Source organism: Motacilla alba, chromosome 13 (genome assembly GCF_015832195.1).
Source record: "Motacilla alba alba isolate MOTALB_02 chromosome 13, Motacilla_alba_V1.0_pri, whole genome shotgun sequence".
In the NCBI taxonomy this organism is placed as follows: domain Eukaryota; kingdom Metazoa; phylum Chordata; class Aves; order Passeriformes; family Motacillidae; genus Motacilla; species Motacilla alba.
Genome location: NC_052028.1, coordinates 52,705 through 76,548, shown reverse-complemented (window position 1 = coordinate 76,548; position 23,844 = coordinate 52,705). Strand labels below are relative to the sequence as shown.

General features: G+C 42.8%; 1 protein-coding gene and 1 long non-coding RNA gene across 24 annotated transcripts in view; one reads left to right on the top strand and one right to left on the bottom strand.

Annotated features, from left to right (window-relative positions):
- Positions 1–7,505: 7,505 nt before the first annotated feature.
- LOC119706486 lies at positions 7,506–22,668 on the bottom strand. 7 transcript variants are annotated; one of them, XR_005258556.1, is made up of 5 exons: positions 22,416–22,668; positions 21,740–21,934; positions 20,716–20,910; positions 20,462–20,596; positions 7,506–20,240 (listed from the first exon to the last, which is right to left on the bottom strand). It is a non-coding gene; the product is annotated as an uncharacterized LOC119706486 (long non-coding RNA). The 7 variants fall into 7 exon arrangements; XR_005258554.1 differs by lacking the exon at positions 20,462–20,596 and having other exon boundaries at positions 7,506–17,361; positions 18,143–20,240; positions 22,416–22,665; XR_005258555.1 differs by having other exon boundaries at positions 20,462–20,561; positions 22,416–22,664.
- Positions 22,669–22,934: 266 nt separating this feature from the next.
- The window catches only part of LOC119706442, a 45,113-nt gene continuing 44,203 nt past the window's right edge, over positions 22,935–23,844 (top strand). For 14 of the 17 annotated variants that reach the window (XR_005258537.1, XR_005258534.1, XR_005258532.1 and 11 more), the window contains exon 1: positions 23,196–23,687. The gene's annotated coding sequence lies outside the window, so the exon portion shown is untranslated. The other 3 variants (XM_038150161.1, XM_038150160.1, XR_005258539.1) reach the window with 3 other exon arrangements.

Sequence of the window (23,844 nt, the reverse complement as noted above, 5' to 3'; positions counted from 1 at the left end):
TGGCTCATATAATGTTAGTTTTGGCTCATATTATACCAGCTTGGTGCGCATATGTAATCCAAAGGTGAAATAAAGGACACCTGAGGAAGAGGAGAAGCCTTCCTCGGACAACCCCCAAAGAGTGGTGCGACCACCTAAAAGGGGTGGTGGCGCATGCGTGATGAAGATGATGATGAGGGTGGAGACAGGATTGTGACAAATTGAAAATGGGAGGAGATGGTGATGGCACACAGCATAAAAAGGGGAATTGTAACGTAATGACCTTGTACGTGAGGTGGCAGGGGTCCCAAAGCCCTTGCACTCCGTATCCCATGGTAATCTTTTGCTTATGCGCTATTATAAGAACCAGATTCTACCTCATTATAACCAAATTATACTGCCAATATTTTGTGTGTATTCTATTTTATATATTCTAAACTACTTCATTAAAATGGCTGCTACATTTAATTCTGTCTGGTTTTTTTTTATTTGTGATTGGATAACTGGGCAAACATAACAACCGCTCTACAGGAAAACTTACATTCCTGAACCAAAACTCAGGGCTTTGCCAAATAGCTCACCATGCTATGAGACTCACAACTATTTGTCCCTCCCAACTGGAAGCGCTTTCCTGCTCCTCATCCCTGCCTCACATGCGCACCCCCACACTGCCTTCCCTTCCCTTCCCTTCCCTTCCCTTCCCTTCCCTTCCCTTCCCTTCCCTTCCCTTCCCTTCCCTTCCCTTCCCTTCCCTTCCCTTCCCTTCCCTTCCCTTCCCTTCCCTTCCCTTCCCTTCCCTTCCCTTCCCTTCCCTTCCCTTCCCTTCCCTTCCCTTCCCTTCCCTTCCCACGCCACCGTTCACCTCCTCCTTCTTAAGCAGAGAGCCGCGGAGCACCGTCCAGAGAGGCTTTCCAACACATCATTTTACCTCAAAAAACAATGCTCTTTGGCATGGAAAAAGCTACTTGAGGACAAAATTACCACCCTTGTCAGCTTGTGCTGGGACTATCACCCCCTGCGCTGAGCTGCCAGGCACTGGACGTTTTACTGCCCTCTCACTTCTACCCAGTCGCCTCATTCAATTTCAGGTCTTTTCAGATGTAATAGTCTGCAGCTTTGGAAGACTTCCACAAACCGTCATGGAAAAGCAGGTGTGAGCTCGTGAAGATGCTTGGCCCTGTCTGGCAGATATGGGGGCTGCTGCCAGCCTCACACAAACATCCTCCTGTGGCTAAGGCCTCCGTCTTGGGGCTGTGCTTCCACACAACCTTTTGGGTGAATTTTTCTGTAAGTTTCTCAAAAGTCTGACTTTTATTTACTGTGCTCCACAGGACAAAAGGGAGCTAGCTTATTATTTAGATACCACCTTTGGGACACGGGTGGTGAGCCGTGAGGCCACTCCTGGTCAGGATGCTGCAGGCAGCCAGAGGAGCAAAGGCCCTATTGCCTTCACATCCTCCCCAGCTGAATTTTAAATACCCAAACATCTTGGGCTTCCTTGCCACCATCACCTCCACATAGCCCAGAGCCTTGATTATATATGACTTCTCCATTTCACAGATTATTACATTTATGGGGATGCTCAGACCAATGAGGTTAGAGGGAAATGGAGGCAAATTAAATACATTATCAAACATTGTTTGAAACATATGACTAAACATAAAGTGGTGCATGAGGTTCATATGTAAATCATATTTCTGTCCCCTACACCACAGATCAACAACCAGTAGGGTAAGGAATACAGAGTGATGAGAGGACTCAGGGAGGGAAAGAGAATGTAGATTATTTATGGAAAGCACTGTCCTAAATAACTCCTTAATGAAGTAATCTCCAAGGCTGTTCTTTATTCCTGGATATCCAATTCAAAGTTGAAAAAGTTATTCTTCAAAAGAAAAAAAAAAAGTGCTGTAATAAGGCAGTAAAATGTCAATAGGGAAATCAAGGAGTCAGCAGATTATTAATTAGTTTATCAAAAGTTAGCAGCATGGTAATTTCATTTCTATAGATACATTATGATATAATTGGGGGTCAGGGAATGTAGGATAATAGAATGAGTACTAGGAGCATTAGTAAAGAAAGCTATGGAAACTGAGAGGTCTCACACAGCAGAAAAAAGAAAACTGCCATGTAATATTCAGGCAGGACTTTAAGCCTCCCTGGTGATAGGAAAGGTGGGTGCTAATGTCTTCACAAATGCCTCTGTGGGCAGGGGTCTTTAGGAGAAATGGGTTTTAATATCTTCAGTCTGGGTCTTAATGTCTCTACAAACCTGAAGCCGTGCAAGTTTGTTACAGAACCCAGACAGTTTGACTCAGTTAACTTTAGGGTAATAGGAGAAATGGGTCCACACAAGCCTATTGCATAACCAAGACAGCCTGAACTCGCGATTTTTTTGGGGAAATTGGTGATACATGTTCCAGGGGAAACATCTGGTAGGCAGTTGGAAAAAACTGTACCTTCCTAGTGCTTCTGCCACTGGGGAAAGAAAGAGGGCAACATGCGACCAGGAGTTTAGGATAAAAGGAGGCTGCACTCTCAAAACCTCTTCAGAGACCCCATGGGGATATGCCCATCAGTCTGTCTCCTTTTCTTTGAATAAAATTGCAGTACTCTTCTCTCTCTTTTGTGAACACTGGCTTTATGTTGTGTGGCTGTTCCATACACTGGCGCTCTGGTTTCCAGAGATTTCTTCTCCGACATCCATTTGCCTCCTTTCGTCTATATGTCATAGTTTAACCCCAGCCAGCAGCTCAGCCGCACATAGCTGCTTGCACCTCCCCAACAGGTCAGGAGAGAGAATTAGAAGGGTAAATTAAGAAAATTAATGGGCCAACATAAAGACAGTTTAATAGAGAAAGCAAAAGCCAGGCACACTTGAAAACAAAACAAGGAATAATTTGTTGCTTCCCATGGGCAGGCAGGTTTACCCATCCCTAAAACAGCCAGGCTCCATCACATGTAACAGTGACTTGGAGAAAAAAATGCCATCTTTCCAAATGTTCCCCCCGCCTTCCTTCTTCTTCACCTAACTTTATCAGCTAAGTATGATATGATATGATATGATATGATATGATATGATATGCCATATGTTGTGGAATATCTCTGGAGTCATTTGGCATCAGCTGTCCTAGCTGTGTCCCCTCCCAACTCCTTGTGCCTCCTCAGCCTGCTCGCTGGTGGGGTGAAGAGCAGAAAAGACCTTGACTCTGAATAAACACTGAGCAGCAATAAGGAGAAAAATCTGTTTTGTCAATAGGGCTTCCAGCATAAATCCAAACCAGCCCATACCAGCTACTGTGTCTATCCCAGCCAATCCCAGCAACCTATAACAGGTGAAAATGGATCAAAAGGAACACAAAATGTGCATCAGTCAGAGGGGATCATCATAACCATGGGGTTGCATAAAAGTTGCAGCAGGTTCAGTGGAGTGTTGGAGATTTCTGTCCTGTAACTCATTGAAGGCTGGAGTTAACCAAGCTGTCAGCAGCCAAAGGGCCTCTAAACACTGCCATTTCAAACAGAATACTTGGGCATAAAGATACTGATCCTGAAGGGCCTCTAATTCCTTACTATCTGTGGGAAAGTAGAAAGTCAGCTTATTCTGCAGTCAAATGACTTCAGCACATGACAGAGAAAGTCTGTTGGAAACAAAGGTGTTATGTCCCTCATCTGAGCTTTTTTATAATGGACCAAGACAGTAAGATAAGTATAGACAGACTGTATTTCTGTATATCAAATTTCCGTATGTTGCTAGAAGTCTAAGGAGGTCAGTCAGAAGCCAAAAACCTGCAAAACTAAGGGAAGGTTGTGATGTAAGGGATAAGGTTTTTCTCTGAAAGCTTTACTGTAATAAACTCCAAAAGAGTATAGAATATGCTCTCTAATTTTTTACATGGATTTTCAGCATGCTTAATAAGGGGCTAGAGTAGTTATAACATTTAGAAATGTAATTGATTCATTTGCACCTATGCTTATTTTAATTTTCTGCATGTCAAATCTGAGTATACTATATACAAGTTAACTGTCATTCCAAAAATATATAAAATTGTATTATAGGAAATTATTCTTTCCTAATTTGCCATTCAGGATCACAGTGTGGGTGGATGAGAAGTAAAAATATTCACTGAGTGTATATTCATATGAGCCAAGTTCAATCAGGGAGTTCAGCCACTACTGACATAAAAGATTGCTAAACCTATTTGCATGAGGAGAAAGTTTAATCTAGTGACTTGAAACTACACACCAAATGCTCAAGAGTAATCTCTGGAATAAGTATGAACAATCTGGCTGTGAACTTGGATGCCCTGCTTTCCTACAGTCCTCTCCAGCATAAAGGGAATATCTCTATTTTTCTATGGGTACCTTAGATTTGGGAAGAGCGATTCCAGAGCTAACTGCTGCCATGAGTGTGAGGGTATAGTGATGCCTCAGGTTTTAGTTTTTATATTTTTCAGATTCTGTGCTGCTTTATGGGGGTATGGGCTGTATGTGGGTCTGGGCTTCATATTAGGGGATAGTAAGCTCTCTTCACAGCATAGGTAGACAAAACAATTCCTTCTCCAGCTGGGGACCCAAGGACAACTGATCCACATCTCAGGCCCAAGAGCATAAACAATGGTGGACTGAAGAGAGAAAAAAAACAAGGATGGGACTTCATGGGCTGGACTGTAATTGGACAATTGGCTCCAATATGCTAATGGACCAAAACTTATAAAAGTGTTAGACCCCATGACCGGTGGCCTATCTTGTGACCATTTTGGGTTCACCAAATTTGGGTTCACCAAATCAATTTCTGGTGACTGACACAGGAAGGGGAAACTGATGCCTTGTGAAGGCTGACCTAGAACAGAGACTACACGGAGCTAAAGAATAAAATAGGTATTTATTAAGAGACCTCAATAAACCCACCTTGGGCAGCACAAGAGTCCAGCCAGGGCTACACCCCAGGTGAACCCAAAATGGTCACAAAATAGGCCACCGGTCATGGGGTCTAACACTTTTATAAGTTTTGGTCCATTAGCATATTGGAGCCAATTGTCCAATTACAGTCCAGCCCATGAAGTCCCATCCTTGTTTTTTTTCTCTCTTCAGTCCACCATTGTTTATGCTCTTGGGCCTGAGATGTGGATCAGTTGTCCTTGGGTCCCCAGCTGGAGAAGGAATTGTTTTGTCTACCTATGCTGTGAAGAGAGCTTACTATCCCCTAATATGAAGCCCAGACCCACATACAGCCCATACCCCCATAAAGCAGCACAGAATCTGAAAAATATAAAAACTAAAACCTGAGGGATCAATAGAATTCACATTACCCAGTTCTCTCCACAGATATTGTCTTCATGCTGTGGAAGCCAAAAAGGCAAAGGAGATGATGGCCAGGATCCATGATAGATCCTGGGGACTCTAGTATTTATAAATTTTATAATATAAGTTTGAGTTACTTGGTCTCATTTGTTGGGTATTCAACCAACTCACTAGTTGGGTATTCAGTCTTGTCCATTCTCATGTCTGATTGAAAAAAAGACTTCTCATAGAAGTAAAGTAATCTTGGCATAATTATGATAACCCAAGTCACTCCTTTTCCCTGTGATTTGAGGAAGTACATAATTGCAAAAACTCCTCTCAAATTCCTTCTCATAAACTTTTTTCTTAAAAGTTTTTCCATGTTGGTATGATGCATTGTTAAATTAAACCAGTAAGAAAGAGTAGAATCTTTCCTCCTGCACTGGGAATTGTTTTCAGTCTTCACATATTCATCCTGAGCCTGGTAGTCCCTCCTGCCCTGATTGTCAAAGTTAGACATATAACTGGAGCATGCCAGGGATACCTGCTCAGCCTGTGCACCCAGCTCTTCTTCCCAGATGATATGCACTGAGTCTCACCCACACACAGAGATCTTTAGAGATACCAGGTGTTCTCTTAGTTCCAGAAGTGTTGTCACAGACATACTCTATCACCTTCATTGCACTCCCAGTTGGCATAGCTGTCTTAGAATAGAACATAAATGAAATTTCAATTATTAATTTGGAATCAAATCTAGCAAGTACAGGCAATTGTTCCTGCTAGCTGTGTCCTAATGAACTCTTGATTTGAGATAACCTAACACATCAAGAATCATCATTTAACTGATCCCTAGAAAAAGTGTAACTTCAAGGAATAGTTTTGAGAAATTGATCTACATAAAATGAAGAGTTGTCACCTTACTTGAATGCAGGTAGTCTGTGCGAGTAGAGGTCTCAGCACACTGTATCCCATGCCATTATTTGCAATGTTAGCACTATTAATATTGAGCATTTTCCATGTATAGAAATCCAACTGCATTGGGAGTCCCAAGGAAGTTTGTTCTAATTCCTGTTTTTCAAATATGGTAAATGGACATACAACTAGATAAACTTAGTTGCCTGTAATTAGTTGCTCATCAGCAAATTTTCTTTTGTACCAGTCTAGCACTTCAACAGCAGCAGCCTGGCTGTGATATCTTCTCCACTGCTTTCTGCCATTGCTGCCAGGCAGATAATGACCACATTGCATTTTCATTCATTCTGTAATTCCAGTTAGTATTATCAGACAGAGCCTCAGGAACATTGCTTGAAGATTTCTTCATCACTACAGTGCTTGGTTTTTTTATGGTGCAGTAGTTACCTTGACTCAGGCAGCATTCCTCACTGGAGAGGAATGTATATAGATAGCGACACATCAGTATTTTCCACAAACACTTCATTTGGATTGGCTTATCCTTTTATTTCATATCCCATCTGTCAAGCATGACCAATTGTTTATTTACATATAAATCTAGGGAAAGAAATAGTACTAATGAAAAAGCATGCATGATAGATTGGGTTTTTAAAAGTGCAGTGAGAAACTAAGAAAATCAAGGTTTGACTGGAGGAAAGTTAGTTTCCTTCACAGTGGCTGGTATGGAGCTGTGTTTTGGATTTTGATGAACATAGCAATGGTAATAAAGATGTTTTTGTTATTGCTGAGCAGGGCTTACACAAAGCCAAGGCCTTTTCTTCTTTTCATACTGCCTCACTGGCAAGGAAGCTGGGGGTGCATTGGAAGCTGGGAGAAGACACAGCCAGGACAAGTGACTCCAGCTGACCAAAGGGATATTCTAGGCCATATGGCATCATACTTTATATACTAAAGTGGAGAAGAAGGAAGAAGCAAGAGGGAGGAAACCAGGTAGACATTTGGAGTGATGGTGTTTGCTCTCCTAGAGATGGCTGAACACTTGCCTGTCCTTGGGAAACAGAATTAATTCCTTGCTTTGCTTTGCTTTTGCTTTCTCTAATAAATTGTTATTACCTCAACCCACAAGTTTTTTGACTTATACCTTTCCAATTTGATTCTCTCCCTGATCTTGCTTGTGGGGGAGTGAGTGGCTACATAGTGCTTGACTGTTGCCTGGGGTTAAACTATGACAGGTACAAAACCTTTTGCCTGAAGTACAGGTGATTTATTAAAAAAAATAAGAATATTGATCTAGTACCGATATCCAACTGTGACGGACAAAAACACTCTAACAGTTTAAACTCAGAAAGTGTATGTTTATTAAGACGCAGGGCAGCATGCAGGATAACTCCCAAATACACACCGCAATTTACAGGTGATTAGAGAGTCCTTTTATCTATGCAAGTATTGAATACCCAAAATACAAATACATATTCGTAACTTCGGTACATCCCATTCCCCGCTTCATATTCCCCGCTTCATAATTCGTTCAAAAGCTATTAAGCATGCATAGTTTGTTTCATGAAATGGGTTGGTGGTCCCTTTCATGGGGAGGCCTCCCAAAATGAGGAAGTAAATGTAGTCTTCCTCGTTCTGACCTTTCTACCTTTTCAATGCAGATATGACAAATGAACCCTCAGTAGAACTCCCATTCCCTATCTTCAATTGGTTTCAGAACAGGGGAGGCCCACAATTGTCTTATGTTCCTTAAAGCTATTTATGAGTTTCCATATTCTTCATTATAAACCCAGCTAACCAAACATTATGTTGACAAGCAATCAATTATTAGTTAACTACTAACTCAACTTCATCAAGGCCTACCCACTTATTTTAATTAACTCCAATAAAGCTTATCTTTAACTAAAATCTTAGCGCCTCTAAAATCTCTAAATTCCTTAAAGTTTATGTCTCAGAGGCATCCATAAGCTGCGTGAACATAGAAACTGAGTTACAACTCTGCCTTTTTGCCTTTTTTTCCAGGAGCAGCTCTTGACACTTTGAAGTCATTCCAAGCACATGGCTCGTTTCTGCCAAACTAGATTGTCTTCCCTGGAGGTTGTGCAGACAGCTTTTCCCAGCACAGCAGGCTGAGGCCAGCAGCTAGATCTTTCTTACCACACCAAGCACGGTACTTGCTGTACAAGCTTCCTGCTGAGTGGCTGAAATTCCAGCATTCGTGATGTTACAGCCCTGGACTTTCCTTGAGGTAGTTTGTCATTCTTGCTTAAATATACTGATAATGTCATAATTCAAACTAGAATGAGGCTGAATATTTTTCAAATTCTTGAATAGATTTAAATATGAGCAATGTCTAAAGCCAAAGGCTGCTACAGCACCTTCCTGAAAATTATGTAAAAAAACAAACCACAATAAATCTAGCCATTGCTCACTGTTTGGCAGTTTCTTGGCTATGAGTCCAGGAAACACTCTAGTGACATGTAATAATTTTCATTATGTCCGTTCTTATCACACATGTGTCAGTGGGATTAAAAGCAGCAGAAGAAATATTTCTAAAGAAATATTTCACAGGGAAGTGAACTCATAGAAACTTGATGGTTTAACATATGGAATGTATGCTTACTGCTGTGTTTACAGCAGTGAGGTGATGTCAACATTCTAATGAGGCCATTCTTAACTACCATCTTAGCTCTGTATTAGCAGGATAGCTGTTCTTCAGAGAGGAGTTGGACGTACTCTTCCTTTGTTCTGTCAATCACAGTGTTATGAATGGATGTCAAAATTCATATTTATTAGAATAGAGGAATAGATTCAAGATAGTATAAAATATTAAGGTAGATAGATATTAAGTAAAGGGGGACACAGGGGGGCTACGTCTGGACATGTTCTCAGGGAAAAAGCCAAATAAATCAGTCTGCAATAGCAGCAAGATACCAACACACATACCACACCGATAGACCACATTTACATGTGAAATACAACAGGGATCCTCGGTTTCAAGGTTGCAGCTATGTAGGGAATTACGCCATCAGCAGTACACCTGGATACTCCCGACTGGAAAGGGGGGAAGAACACACACTATTTAGAATTTTAAAATACTTCTGGGAAGTCTCTTGGTTTGTAAAAGAGATTTCCAGTAAGAACTGAGTATCGGGTATTCAGGGTGATAACAAGGATATCTCTCTCAGGATGAGACTGTGTATTGTTAAGCTTAGTCCTGTCTAGCACAAGACCAGAAGCCGATGAATTATTCCCGAAGACATGAGGACCGGACCACCTTCCATCAGATACCATTCTACTAGACCGGAGAAACCTTTGGAACTTGTTTGGTTATGAAAAGGACAATGGACTTCCTAGCCTGCGGCAAGAAAAATGGGATAAAAACCTGCGTGGAGGGAGACCCAGTGTGCCACCGCACTCCGAAGCTGCCAGTGCTTGGGGTTGCTCAGCGCGTCACCCAGGGTCTATTCCTGGGCTAGACTCTGTCCGATCCGTGGCTTACCGAAATTCTGTCAATTTGCGCGAAATAAATTTTGTACTTTGTTTTTATATCATAATTTGGCTCTTGCAAATTATTGATAAATTAAATTGGCAATTTCATTCATAACAACAGTTTGCCTAACCATAACAGAGGGAAGAGATACTACCTGGCAAATGCAAAGCTGCTCAGAGAGCAAGTGGCATATACTAAACACAGAGATTGTAGTCAGCTTGTAAAGTGAAAGCAGGGAAAGGTTGGTAATGATCTTGTCCTTGCACAAAGGTTAGTGGGAGCTGAGGGCAGCTTCCCCAGAAAGACATCCACAATCCAGAAAAACTGGTCTAGTCCAAAAGCAAGAGACTTACTTCTCATAAGTCAGAGTATTAAGCTCCATGGAGAAATTAGCCTTCACAGAAGTCATTACAGAGGACCAAGTAAGAAAAAAAAAACCTTAAACCATGTTTCCCTTCATTTTGGTGGCAAGAACTTGGCAAAGGGTGAGCGTTTTCATTGAACCAATGACTGGTCTTATGCCTTCTAGATCCAGTGACATGGAATCATGTACATACTCATTTTTATAATAGTGTGAGAGCATGTATGAACTTGAACTGTCCTTGAATGAGGAGGAATGCAATAGCTAATACGTAAGCTGTGCTTCAGTGGCTTGGTAGGATAGGTCAGAAAAAAACCACAAAACACTAATAACATAAATTGGAAGAACTTTTATGGCAGTAAGGATAGCATAGCTCCTTCTAGAGGCACTAAATAATGAAGTTTAAAAAATGAAATTTTCTCAGCATTTCAATTTCAGGGAAAATGAGAACTATATTTCTTTCATTCCCCCAATTCCTTACATACTACGTTTTCATTCAACCTTCAGTTAATTCACTGATGCATTCATTGGTCTGAACGTGGTATATACCTTGAGACAAAGTTTTCTTTCTTTCTTTCTTTCTCTCTTGTAGTAATTACCTCAGACAGAATTTATTGAAAATACTCTCTTCATTTTTTTATCTTTTTATTAAATGTCTCTAATAACATATACCTACCTCATACTTATTTTTTCATCCCAAAAATCTATTTGCCTCTGTATAATAAGGTTTAATGATCTGGCACCCAACAGTTTTGTGACAAGCTGTCTTTAGCTTGGTGCAGGCAATAAGAAGCAAAGCACCTCCAGCCAGCAGCCAGTGGCTGGAGGATGACTGACTCTTAACTAAACCAGTAATCCTATGCTACTTTTTACACCTGTCGATTCTTGAAGTGTAGGCAAGTTGATTTATGCAGCAGACACTGAAATTCTCAGAGAGCAGGAAAGATATTATATACTTGTACATCATAATGAGCTATAACAACTTGTTTTAGTTTGGAAACATAAATTCTGATGACAGCACAAAGACTGCACAAAGACTTACATAAACAAAGTCATGCAAGATAGGGAAGCACAGGTCAGGCTTCCTCACTGAACTCCTTTTACCTTCATCAGTCTTTTTTGTTTGTTTTACATACACAATGGTTGCTGAAGCTTTTGGACAGATGGTATAGCCCTTTTCCAATCAAATCACAATTGAAGTGATTGAAGCTCATCTACAATTTTGAATCATTCTTGTTTAATGCATTGAATATTTTCTTGATTTGAAAACTGCAGTTTGTATCAATATCTGTATGATTTTGTGTATAGTTTTATACCTACCCTTCTAATTACATTTATGACAGATACAAGTCTGCACACAGACCCAAACATGGCTCTAAATGGCCTGATTCTGATAATGACTAAACAGAAAACCTCTTATAGATGAAAAACTGTAAATGGCTTTTAGACAAATATTTGAAGAAGTGTGTCATAGTTGCCCTGGGAGGAAGAGCCCTGAGACTACTAAGATACAGAGCAATAAAATTCAATACAGGCTACAATAATTCAGTTATATAATTTATAAATTTGTAGACATCTGTGAGAAATTTTTGTAAGTTGCTCTGACTCTTGAAAATTCCACTAATAAAAAGATGAATGATACTTACTGTTTAAAATTCATCATTCAGCAAAACAATGAGTAGACTTAATATCCTGTAATCAGGGATTCATCGTAAGTGTAGGGCTACATTGTAATCAAAACAGTTTGTAAATTACCCTCAGGTGAAATGTATTCATTTAGGAAAATCCACAAATGTTTACAACTACTTTGCATTTGGAAGTTCAGATTAACTTTAAAAAATAGGTAAATTTATTTTTAACCGTATGATCCCTAATCACTAATTCTCAGAATATACTGGAAGCAATAACAAGCTAAGTGCCAAAGAAGATGGTATTTTCCCTAGCTGCCAGTTGAAGAGCACTGATGCTAGAAAATTGATGCACTGTTCGTTGCTGCAGCAAGTGACAGAAACAGTCTACTACTCTACTATATCTACAGAGAATTTAAGGAAAAGCACTAGTAAGTTACAGATGATTGAGAAACGGCATCCCTTTCCAAACAGCCTAGCAATGTGGTATGTTAGCAGAATAACAATCAGAGAATAATATTTCCCCACTTTTGTACTACTTTATTTTGCAAGTGAAATTTCAGGCACTTCAGCAAACAGAGGTGCCTGGTGAGATTTTGAAAGTAGATGGTAGCTGCTTACTTTCCTGAGTTCCTCTGTGATCTACTAAGTAGTTCTTCAGCAATTGCAGCTAACACACAACTTAGAGGAGGAAGTGGAATGCTTTCTCTGATGATGCACAGCAACAGTACTCTGAATCATTAAGCACCATACTCCTTAACAGTACCACAAATATACCTACTTCTGTATAAAAGCAGCCAACACCCTGTCACACTGGACTTTTTCAAGGCCCTAACATGGCCTTTAAGTGAATGTTCCTTTGTACATCAGCTAGTACTCATCACCTGAATGAACTGAGCATATTGTGAACTTCACACACTTGTTCACAGACAAGTACATTGTGGGGCAGGAATAATAATAAGGCAGACTTTTGGCTTAAGGACCTTGTAATCAAAGCAGTATGCTTGGGAAAAGCTGTCACTGAGAATTGCTTTTCATTGTGTGTCATTTTTGTTGCTGTTTTGTTCCATTTCAAAGCTAGCCAAGTTAAATCCATCTGAAATGAAGTATAAACTCTACATTGCACAAGCTTACCAATACTATTCTGAATTAAATCAGCCAGAGAGAATTTAGTCAGACTAGCCGGGGTCCAGAAATATATGCATCTCCCATTGCATGTGAGATTTTTTCATTATTTTATTTAAATTCTACATTACTTCATGAAAATTTGGAGAAAAATGGGAGAACCTCATGTACAGTTTTACATCTCCAGGTCTTTACCAGATCCCAGGAATTCCTAGGAAACAAGCAAAATTACATACATCTAGTAGGTTATAGCAAATGCATTTTGACCATTCTCCAATCTTCACAGATCATGACAGAGGTATGTATTTGCTGATAGCCCAAATGGGACTATATCAAGATTAGTTTTGCTATGGGGCCAGACCAGGATATAAATACATAAAAGAAGCAACTGACTGGAAAAAAAGAGGGTAAGTATATTCAGTGGCACATCGAGCAAGAACAGAAATCTATATCTCAGTCAGCAGCAGCAGTCAAGTCTCAGCTCCAAGTCTAAAAACTTTTGCAGAAAGCCACTTCAACTCATAAGCAATATTATCTTTTCCAATCCTCCATTTCTATTATTTGCAGGGCTTTCTGAGGCTAGTAAATTTAATCTAAGCTGTAATGTTCCTCCTAGTTAATAACTGGCTAAGAAGTGATGGTCTAAGGTTACTTCTCTATATACATAAAGCAAAGCACATCCTTATTGTGCTGGTATTTTACAAGTAAGCACTATAAAGCTGGTATTTTATAGTAAGCAAATTACTGATGTATTGAAAAAGAAATCAACATTTTCTTCTGCATTATTCTCCCATTTAGTCAATTTCAGTCTTAGAGAATGTGTTTATTAATAATATATGCTGTTCCTACTGTATGCTATACCATCTGTTCCAGTGTTGCAGACTTCTCACTGGCTGTATCATGTAGGTGGTGCTTGCTACAACAAGACTACAAAAGCAGTTATCCAGCAAATCTGGTTCTGAAAGATAAGAAATACTTTCAAGGAGTTCTAGTCAAATTTCAGTTTACCACATTACTGTTCTCAAAAACAAAAGGAGAGTCTATTACATCTTGCTAATTTTTGACATACTTTAAAATGCCTTCTCCCTCTCTTTTTTCACTACAGGCTTTTCCTCATAAGCCTTCCTCTCTTACCCCTGTGTAATGATAATTACAGCAGACCTACGAGACAAAGATCAAGAACAAGTAGCCTGGTAATAGGGAAAGGCTGACTGAATTCAACCATCCTTTCCCATTACTTGTGGCTATAGAATCCATGAATTTAAAAGTTTCCCCCACCCCCACTGATTGAAGCATATAAGATTTGTAAGCACTATAGCAGTTTCATTTGTTAAAAGGAGATGAAATAATTGCTCTTTCAGGCTCTCCTGTTTATACACCCTTATGTGAGAGCCACACTCAGCAACAAAGAAAAATTCCTCTTAACTTCCTGCATACACACTAGAGAAACTGGCTCCCTCACTAAGTCAAGCTCCTTGTGGTTGAGTAACAGAAACTGTATCTTACCCTTTGGTAAACAGTTCACGTTGCAGAAGTGGGCTCCAGCTCAGAATTTGCTGTGTGAACTGCTTCCATGAACATTGCCGCTGATTGCTTAAAGTTAGCTATAGTATGCTTTACAAGAAAAGCAATGGGTGATATGTTTTTGGTTTTTTCCTATTTTTGTCACTTCTGTTTTTAAAATCAATTAAAGCTGTAGAGATTCATCAAAGAGGCAATAAAATGACAGACTGTGTAGCAGCAGATGAAGGCTGATAGAATACCTACCTCTCCTCCAACTGTGGAATTAACTTGAAGATAAACTGAAGAAACAAAGGATCTAGGGAGAACTTTAGTGATGTGATGTGAAAAGAGCGCAGGAAGTTTTAGGTACCGTAAAAAGGATAGCTTGAAAAAAGGAAGGATGTTGTTTCTAAAATGATGGGGAGAGTCTCAGTAGGCTTAGTTCTTTTACTATCCTTAGACATCCCTACTAGTAGCTCACTATTTTTACAGATTGTCTAGAAAATTGTTCTCCCATGATTTTTCTTACTCTTTAGTGCCTTTCCATCTTTATAACTCCACTTTGAAACCCTGGAGTTGGTCAGATAGATGCTTAACACCCAGTTTGGCAGACTAATGTGAACAAAGAGCATTTAAATATATTCTCTCTTTCAGCTTCTCGTCTTCTGAAATTGTGTACAAACTAGCCCTTGGGCCACTATTTCAGTATTGTCACTGCTACAGAACATCATAGAACATTTCCCAAAAATCAGAGAGGTAGAAATAACTGGAATATGGTTTTGATTACCCTGTGTTCTTACACAAAACAGGATTAACAAAAGGTTAATGGTTTGTGGAGCCATCAGATCCATCAAAGAAAAAGCAACAGTGCTTTTCAAAATTCAGGACTAGTAGGCAAAACTTGTGAATCATTGAAAAATTCAGAGACAAGAAAAAGCCACAAGAAAAATCCCACCCATCAAAACATTTGCTTTATTCTTTCTTACTAGCGAAAATCTCTGTTATTTTTTTGAGGGAGTATACAATGATATATTAAAAGATTTGCCTTGGCCTTAATGACTCTGAGTATCTACACTGAGCCTGAGGCATCATGCTGTCAGGAATGTTCCTGAACAATGTATGGTCTTACTATAAATTATATAGCAACTTTACTCTGATTTGTGTCAAGCCAGCTAGATATCTATTTTTTTTTCTTTTTTTTTTTTTTTTTATGCAAGAAATACATTAAAATGTCAGTATTTCCACCACAAAGCAAAATTAGTTTGAAGCTACAGGAACTTATGGTCATGGTATTCCTAATTCAACAGCCAACCTTTCAGGTCAGTTGAACTAGACAGAAGGACAGAAACCTAAAAGTTGCTACTATGCATGAGAAGATTGGTCAAGAGATACTCTTGACTGTGTCTGTGAACATTAACCCTCAATTAATCCCTGTGCCACTAAGTACTTCATTTAGCCTATCTTTTTTTGGTCTTTCTTGTAAGAAGTTTAAACTTAGACCATTCCATTTTAGTTTGCTTACATACAGAATCTGACAATGGGTAAAGGTTGGAAGAGACCACAGTGGGTCATTTGGTCAAACCTCTCCACTCCAACAGGGTCATCCCAGAGCACGTGGCACAGAGTTGCATCCAGATGGTTCTTGAATGTCTCCAGTGTATGTGTTCGTTACTACCTTACACTGTAACCCAAGACAGTACCTTGCCTGGTTCTTCCTAGCCTACCCTTGCTTTGCATCCCTTGCCTATGCCCACCTTGCCTGGCCCTACCTACAACTTTCTTGTTTTGCTTTGCTTTGCCTACCAATCTTCAGTTTGCCTTCCATGCAGGTAAGGCAATGCAAACCAAGTGTAGGCAATTGTGGACAAGATAAGGGAGAGGTAGGTAAGGACAGAGCACTGAGGGGAAAGCAAATGGAATGGTAGGTGAGAAAAGGCCCAGAAGTTCTAGGCAAGGCTGGGGATAGGAAGGTAAGCCCAGTGATGGGTAGGCCAGGCAGAAACAGGAAGGGCTAGGCAAAGCCCTGGAGGAAAGCACTAGGCAGGTCAAGGGCGAGGCATGGACATGCAAGGGAGGCTAGGGAGGGTTAGCAGGGCAAGGCAAGGAAACTGTTGGGTTGCCAAGGCAAGGCCAGGCAAGTGAGAGGTGTCTTCAAGGATTGCTGGGACACAAAAGTGGCTAGGATAGAGTGATCTGACTGGCCTTGGTCTCACCTGAGCCATCTCTAATCTGCACCTAAAATTCTTAGGCTACCTGCTTTCCTTCATGTGCAAAAGAACTGTCATTCTGGTCCTGGAACCCAAGGGTGAAATCAGGATGGCCTGTCCAAAATTCAGTACACAAAAACACTGGTGCCAGACAAAAGCTGCCAGGACAGGCAGGTCTGTCTGCACATGAACTCTCCTGGGCTGCCTCACATGTGCTCCTGAAATGCTGGGAGTACATAAGGTGTTCAGAGTCCTAGTACGAGCAGGCAGAGCAAGGCAAGTCCAGGAAATGCCAGGAGGAAAGGGATTCTTAATTCCAGGTTGGGGAGGGGTAAGAAAGTTAATGAAAGGCATTACAGTGATACAACTCCTTCTGCTTCTAGGGAGGCGGCTTCTGTGAGAAACTGCTAGAAGCTTCCACCATGTCTGGCAGAGCCAATCTCTGATGGTTCTGAAGATTGACATGCTGCTGGCCAAACCTGGGCTGGTTAGAGAGATTGGTAACACCTCTGTGAAAATGTATTTAAGAAGAAAATAAAAAAAAAAAGTGGGTTCACAGTCTTAATTCCAGCTGGAGGAGGACATAAGAACATGTGAAGGAAACAACATGGAGATACCAAGGCCAGTGGAGAAAGAGGAGGAGGAGGTGCTCCAGCCGCTGGAGCCGAGAGTCCTCTGCAGGCCGTGGTGATGACCATGTGCCCCTGCAGCCCAGACATCCACGGAGAGTGCAGAGATCAACCCCAGCCCATAGCAGAGGTACCCACACCAGAGCAGGTGGATGCCTGGAGGAGGCTGTGATCCAGTGAGAGACCCCGTGGAAAGAGAGGGCCCCTGTTCCCAGGCCGGAGCAGCCTGTCCTTGGAGGACTGCACCCTGTGGGAAGAGAGACCCGCGCCACAGCAGTTTTGGGAGGACTGTGCACCCATGGGAGGAATTCACATTGCAGTAGTTTTGGGAGGACTGTCTCCTGTGGGAGGGACCCCATCACCTCAAAGGGGAAGGACTCCTCTTCCTGAGCAGTAGAAGAAAATCTCAGGTGATGAACTGACCTAAACCCCCATGTCCTGTCTCCTTTACACTGTCTGTGGGAAGGAAGGAGGGGTTGGGGGAAGAAAAGGGTTTTTAAGAGCTTATTTTACTTCTTATTATCCTCCTCTGATTTTGTTAGCAATAAATTCACTTTGTACCTCTAAGCCAAGCCTGTTGTGCCCTTGGAATGTTTTCTCCCAATCCTTATCTCTTCGTTAAGGTTTTCTCTCTCTGCCCAGCTGTGGCAGGGGAGGGTGAGTGAGTAACTTTCATGGGTGTGGAAATTTTCAGGCACAAAAGCTGAAAAACTAAATGACTAAGGCCATTTGGCACCTGCACAGTGCATGTGTTTGCCTGCTAAGTCAAAACAGGGTGGAAACAACGAATTTGCTCATAGAGAAATACACAGCATCAAATTTTCAGGTCTCTGGGGCTTGTGCTTTGCAAGCTACCCAGCAGTGGAAATGATGACACTCTCTTGTTACACTATCAACATCACTTTCGTTAGGTATCCCCTTAATAAGATTCCCATTCAAACAAGGGGAACAGTAACTGTGCTGTGAGGAAGAACACCCCCTCAACTAGTCTTTCACACAGTTCCAGTAAAAATTTAAAAATAGATCACCTTCTCCATGCAGTAAAGAGGGATCCAGCAACTCCATCTTTCAGTGTCCAGCTCTAGCATATCACACTGGGCTAGCACATATGTCAACACAGGCAATAAGTCATCCGCTCCAAACAGCCTCCCTGGGTTGAAGGGAACACAGGCACTGAGAGACAAAATACATTTTTTGCCAGTTTCTGTGTTTGAAAGGAAAGCACTCTTTTGTGCCTTCTCTACCCAGCAGGTCTGCATTTCTCTAGAGCTCCCTGTCACCAATGTGCAGCAAAGAGAACATCACCTGACACTCACTGCACAACTCTGTACTTCAAACAAGCACAAATCTTATGATGTACACCTTGAGGCATGCAAGGGAAATCTAGAGACTGGGCTCACCCTGGCACCAGTTCAACTGGTGAACTGGTGAAAAGGCTGCCATGCCAGTCTGACCTGACCTTCACCTGCATTGCTATCATTGCCTAGGTGATGAATAAGCATTTTCTTTATACATCCAGGGATTACATCCACTTTCTGGAAGCATCCAGATGCAAATACCAGTCTCTGATTATGAATCCCACTGCAGAGAAGCCCGATATAAAAGCCTATTAGATTTGACTAACAAACTCAACTAATTTCCTTGACAAAGAATAGTCAAAAACACCAGTGAGCAAGGCCTCTTGTACCTGAAGAGAACCTACAAGAAAGATGGGGAGAGACTGTAAGGGCCTGGAATGACAGTGATCCACAAAGACTGTGCTGTACCGAGGCCCATCTGTGCCCCTGGCACTTCTCCTGCATTTTGACTTTCTGTTCAGAAATCACCATATGGCCAGATCTCTGGGTCTGGCAAACCGTGTTCAGGGCACAACAATGTGATGGTCTCTCAGAATTGCCCAGAGCATGAGCCAGCTGGTGAAATTCAAGTGACACCAGCTGAGGCACACACTCCAGCTAACACACTGTGGGTGGGCTATAGGTGTTCCTGCGTCAGGAGCAAATGGTCAGGGCTTATCTTCTCCCGGTTTGAGGCCCAGTTTGGCAACATGACAACATTCCAGTGCAGGATCAGTGGTCCAAGGAAGGGCTACACAGCTGCCCTGAGCCCCAGCCTCTGTGTCAGCAGTGGTGGGCAGGAGGAACTCACCTATTTCTAGATTCAAATACCTTTGTCTGTCACTCCTGTTTGTTCCTAGACACTGAAAGCTCTCATTTCAGCTGTTCAGAGACAGCCCTAACTGGTCTAAGGATTTAAGGAAGCAGCCAGACTTCAAGGATGTGTTGCCATTCTAGCCATGTCCAACAAAGGGGCACAGGGGGACAGGAAGACAGGGAGCTGTCACCAGGCCTGTGGTCATCGACTGCAGGGAACACCTGCACTGAGGAGAAAATGGAAATGGAAAGGGAAAAGAGGGAAACACAACCTGATAAGACACAGCCTTGGCATCATATTTCCTCTTCTTCCTGCTGTCTTGGAAAGCCACAGGAAAATCCAGCCCCTCAGACCTTGCATGCCTGAACACCAGGAGAGCTGGAGTTTTACCCAGATCCTAGTGCCCTGCACAGCTGCACTGACACAAGCACAGGTCAACCACTCCACCCAGCACTATTCCTCATTTTCATCCCATTGCTCCCAAATCCTCCCAAACCCCACCCACATCTGTGCCAGGGCCAGTGCTTGTCCCCAGCCCAACCAGAGGTTGTCACCTAGCCCTGCACCAGCTGCCACCCCTGGGAGAGCTGGAAATACACTAAGAACTTACCTCCTCAGGCTCCCAAACTCCCAGACCAGTCCTTAGATGCACAATTAACACCTAACCCACCCCTCCCAGCACAGCAAACATCCAAACTCCATAATCCCCAAGCAACTCTGGCATTCGCCTCTTCACCTCTGCCCTTTTCCAGCAGACATGGGTAGGACGGGGCTGTCAGAAATGGCATTCCCATGGCAGTTAATTCCAGCAGAGAGGAAAAGAGGAATGCTGTGTCCCTCTGACTGACCCACACAAAAGGCAGGACCAAGCGCCCTTCAGCACAGGCCCCCAGGGTCGGAACCTCTTGGCTTTGGCTGCTCAAACACCAAAGCTTCTGGCATCACTGGGCCCACTTAAATGGTTTTTCTTTCCTGAAAGAGAGGAGAAAAAAAAATTAAACTCAGTGCAGAAGTGAAAGGAACCCAGCTTTCACACCTCCCTTTTGATTGCTCACTACAGAGGTTTCTTGCATAGAAAACACTGAACTGGACTTGACTGAGCTGCAACATAAAGCTGCTCACAGCAAGCAAAGGCAAGAGGTACACACAGCACCAAGAAGGAGCACCTGTGTTTTAGGGGAACACAATCTCACCAAGTCAAGGAGCCAGGAAATGACATTTGGAAACAATCCTTGCTGCCTGGAGGCAATTCAGACAAGTGAGCCACAGGAGCTGTGGGACTTTTTGCTCTCCCTGCAATAGCATCAGTCCAGACCATGAGACGTTTCCTGCAACAGATCCTCCCTATAAACGGAGGAGCTAACACAAAGCTTTAAACGGGAGCTACAGCAAAGCTCAAGGCCCCCTTTTAAAGACCCCTGGAAAAGCAAAGGTGAGGTGGGATTACCTGGAGCCCCAGGGGACTGAGGTGAAGCTGATAAAGAAGCAGACAGCAAACGGCTTCCACTGCTTCTCACTGCAGCAAAGGGAACATCCTGCAGTTTCAAATCCAGCGTCTTTTTGGAGCCCTGCTGGTGAACACACAGGTACGTCAAGACTGATTTCCTTTCTACTTCCAGCGGCACAGACCCACCAGGAAGACCTGTAATCCAAGACACATGTCAGCAACTGCCTTCCCACTTGCCACCCTCCACATTTTCCCTTTCCAGTGGGATGCAGCTGCCACCCCCCAGAGGCAGGAAAACTGCCTTGCAAGCCAGTACAAAACCTGCCTGACCAGCCCAGGATGTCAGGAGCCATTTATCTTGGATTTCTTGCTTACAGGCATTTTAATCTTGCTTTGCTTCAGATGCTTTTCTGCCAAGGGCAGAAATTCCCTTCATTTTTTATCCTGAATAAAACCCATCATTTTTGCCATCATTTTTTATCCTGAATAAAGCTTTGGAAAGCTGAGTTTCACAAGAACTGGTTCACATTTTGATTATTCTTAACTTGGAGTTTCCCTTGGCGTAAAATCAGGGGGTAAATCCAACACAGCCTTGAATGGCCATAAGATACCAGATATCTAATCCCCAGTTTCCTCAGGATTGGTTCATTGAAGCTTTTCAGGGTTAATTCTGCAAACATAAGGTTTTGGCAATTTCAGGATCAAAGAAAGAAACCTGTGACAAAGAAACTTAACTAAAGCTGGCTAAAAGTGGTCTCTGCTGATGACTCATTAAAACAACTCATTCAAAAGGAGGCAGGATTGATTCAATTCTCACAAACACATCTTGCTAAGATCAGAGCTCTCTGCCCACCGAGGACACAGCAACCAACAGGGACCTTTCTCCCACTCTCCAGCACAGACCTCCTTCCTCCACATCCAGGGAAATGAAGCAACTCAGAGAACACCAATGTAGTCCTGGGCTGGCAACAGGAAAGGGGCAAGGAATGTTTTTAAGTCATTCCAACCTCAATACTATCCAGACCTGGGAAAACGCACTTCCCACCACTCTTGGAATTTTCTTCCCCATCTCCTCCAGCTTTGGAAGATTTCTGTGGGAGCTGGAATCATTGGTGCAATTCAGAAGCTGCACATCCCTAAAGCATTCCCTTGGGAATGTGGAGCTTTCCTCATGCATTTCACTTCTTTATTCCAAATATTCTCCCCATTTATCTACAACCTAGAAAGAAAACAAAGGAAAATAAGGAAGACAAATTAATTCTGACACAAGGAATGTTGATTATCCCACCACACTTCTGCTACTCTAACAAATCCACTTACATTAAATATAAAATATTTGATTAAGGATTTTAAGGACACAACACTTCAAACTCTTAAAAACTATAAAGGCTTACTATGTCAAGGACTTTCACACCGAGGGAACTGACTGCCCCAGATATAAACACCACATTTGATACAAATCGGATATAAATTCTATTCGGCTGCAGCATTAGAGCTGTTTTCACACACAAGACACACAAGACTGCTGCAAGCTGTTATTTCAGCAGCTCCCGGGGACGTTAACAGCACCCCCACCTCCCACCTGAGGTGCTCTTAGGACTCCACCCAGCACTCGCCGACAGCTGTGGAAAGCTGCAATTCCCACCTGCTCTCCCTGCCGAGGGAACCGTGCCTACAGCTCTGGCCCCAGCACCTCTCACCTTCTGGCAAAGAGCACCCGCCTCCTGCCGCTGGCTGCTCTCGGATGCAGGCAGCTGCCGCCCTGTGGGCAGAGGGATGACTCAGTTAGCTCCACTGACTGTTCTTCGTCATGCTTCTGTGTTTTCCTTTATTTCCCCGGACCGGGCGGGAACAGAAGAGTGCGGGGATGTGCTGGGGGCTTTTAGTGAGCAGCCGCGCAGCGCGACCGAGACACAGGTGTCCCCGCCGCTGACTGACTCCGCCCGCTCAGCTCCTGCCCGCCCCCGACGCCGTTGACACCACAACCCGTGTCCCCACATCGGGAAAGTCCACGGAAGATCCCATTGAAAGCTTTGGATCAGCATTGGCATTGGAGTCGCGTTCAGGCAGCTGAAAAGACGCCTGTCTGAGATGCGAGGACCTGCCGCGGCACCATTATTTGTCCCTACCCAAAAGCGCATGCACAAGATGCTGTACACATCATCTTAGCTGTAGTATCACGTGACTTCCGTCCTTACCCGCCATCCATGTCCTGTATTACGTGACTTTCATCCTTAGTAGCCGTCTTTTGTCGTATATCACATGATTATTTCCATTACTCATCATATTTTCTCCTGTAGCCCATGACTTTTCTTCCGTATCACACTACTACTGCTCTTATCTCCCATCTTTTGTCCTGTATCATGTGACTCCTGCCACAGGGGCCATGCTTTGTCCTGTACCACATGACTTTTGCCCCTGTGCTCCATCTTGTGTGCTGGCAGAAGCCACTTCTGGCCAAGTTGCCATCTTTGGTGAGATACTCTGGAAAGACCCTACGCTTTAGCCATCTCTTCAGCTGCCTGATTCCGACACCGATCCCGCTCTTTCAGAGCACTTTCCTGTGGCATTTCCCCATGTTGGGGGACGGGTGATGGGGTCGGGGTGCCGGGGGCGAGCAGGGGACACGCGGGTGACACCAGGCACCGGCGAAGTCTGCTCCATCGCTGCTGCGCCTGTGAGGACCCTCCGACACTGTGTGGCACACCGGTGGTGGTGTAGTGGGTTAGGTCTCAGACTGCTAACCTAAAACTTGTGAGTTCTAGTTCTGGTGTCATGGTGTTATAGGTAACAACTAAATTAGGCCAAATCAGTAATTTGAGAAAGCCAAATTAAAGTTCACAAAAAGGAAATAGATTTTATTTCACGAATCGGATTACAATCTATTCCAGCCACAAATCAAAGGAACAGAGCCGAGCCCGGGACTTGACTCTGGGTGAACGCAGTTCTGACCCCCTTTCACATCAGATCTGGTGAGTTCACAAAGTCTGTTCTAGTGAGTCCAGGTTTTATACTATTTTTCTTGCCCGGAGCTATGTTTCTTTTGTTCCTTTCTCTGTCTGCAAAAATTCATACGGTCCTCATCTGCTGTCCGGTGTTAGAAGAATCCTGTCTTCCGAGCAGACAGAA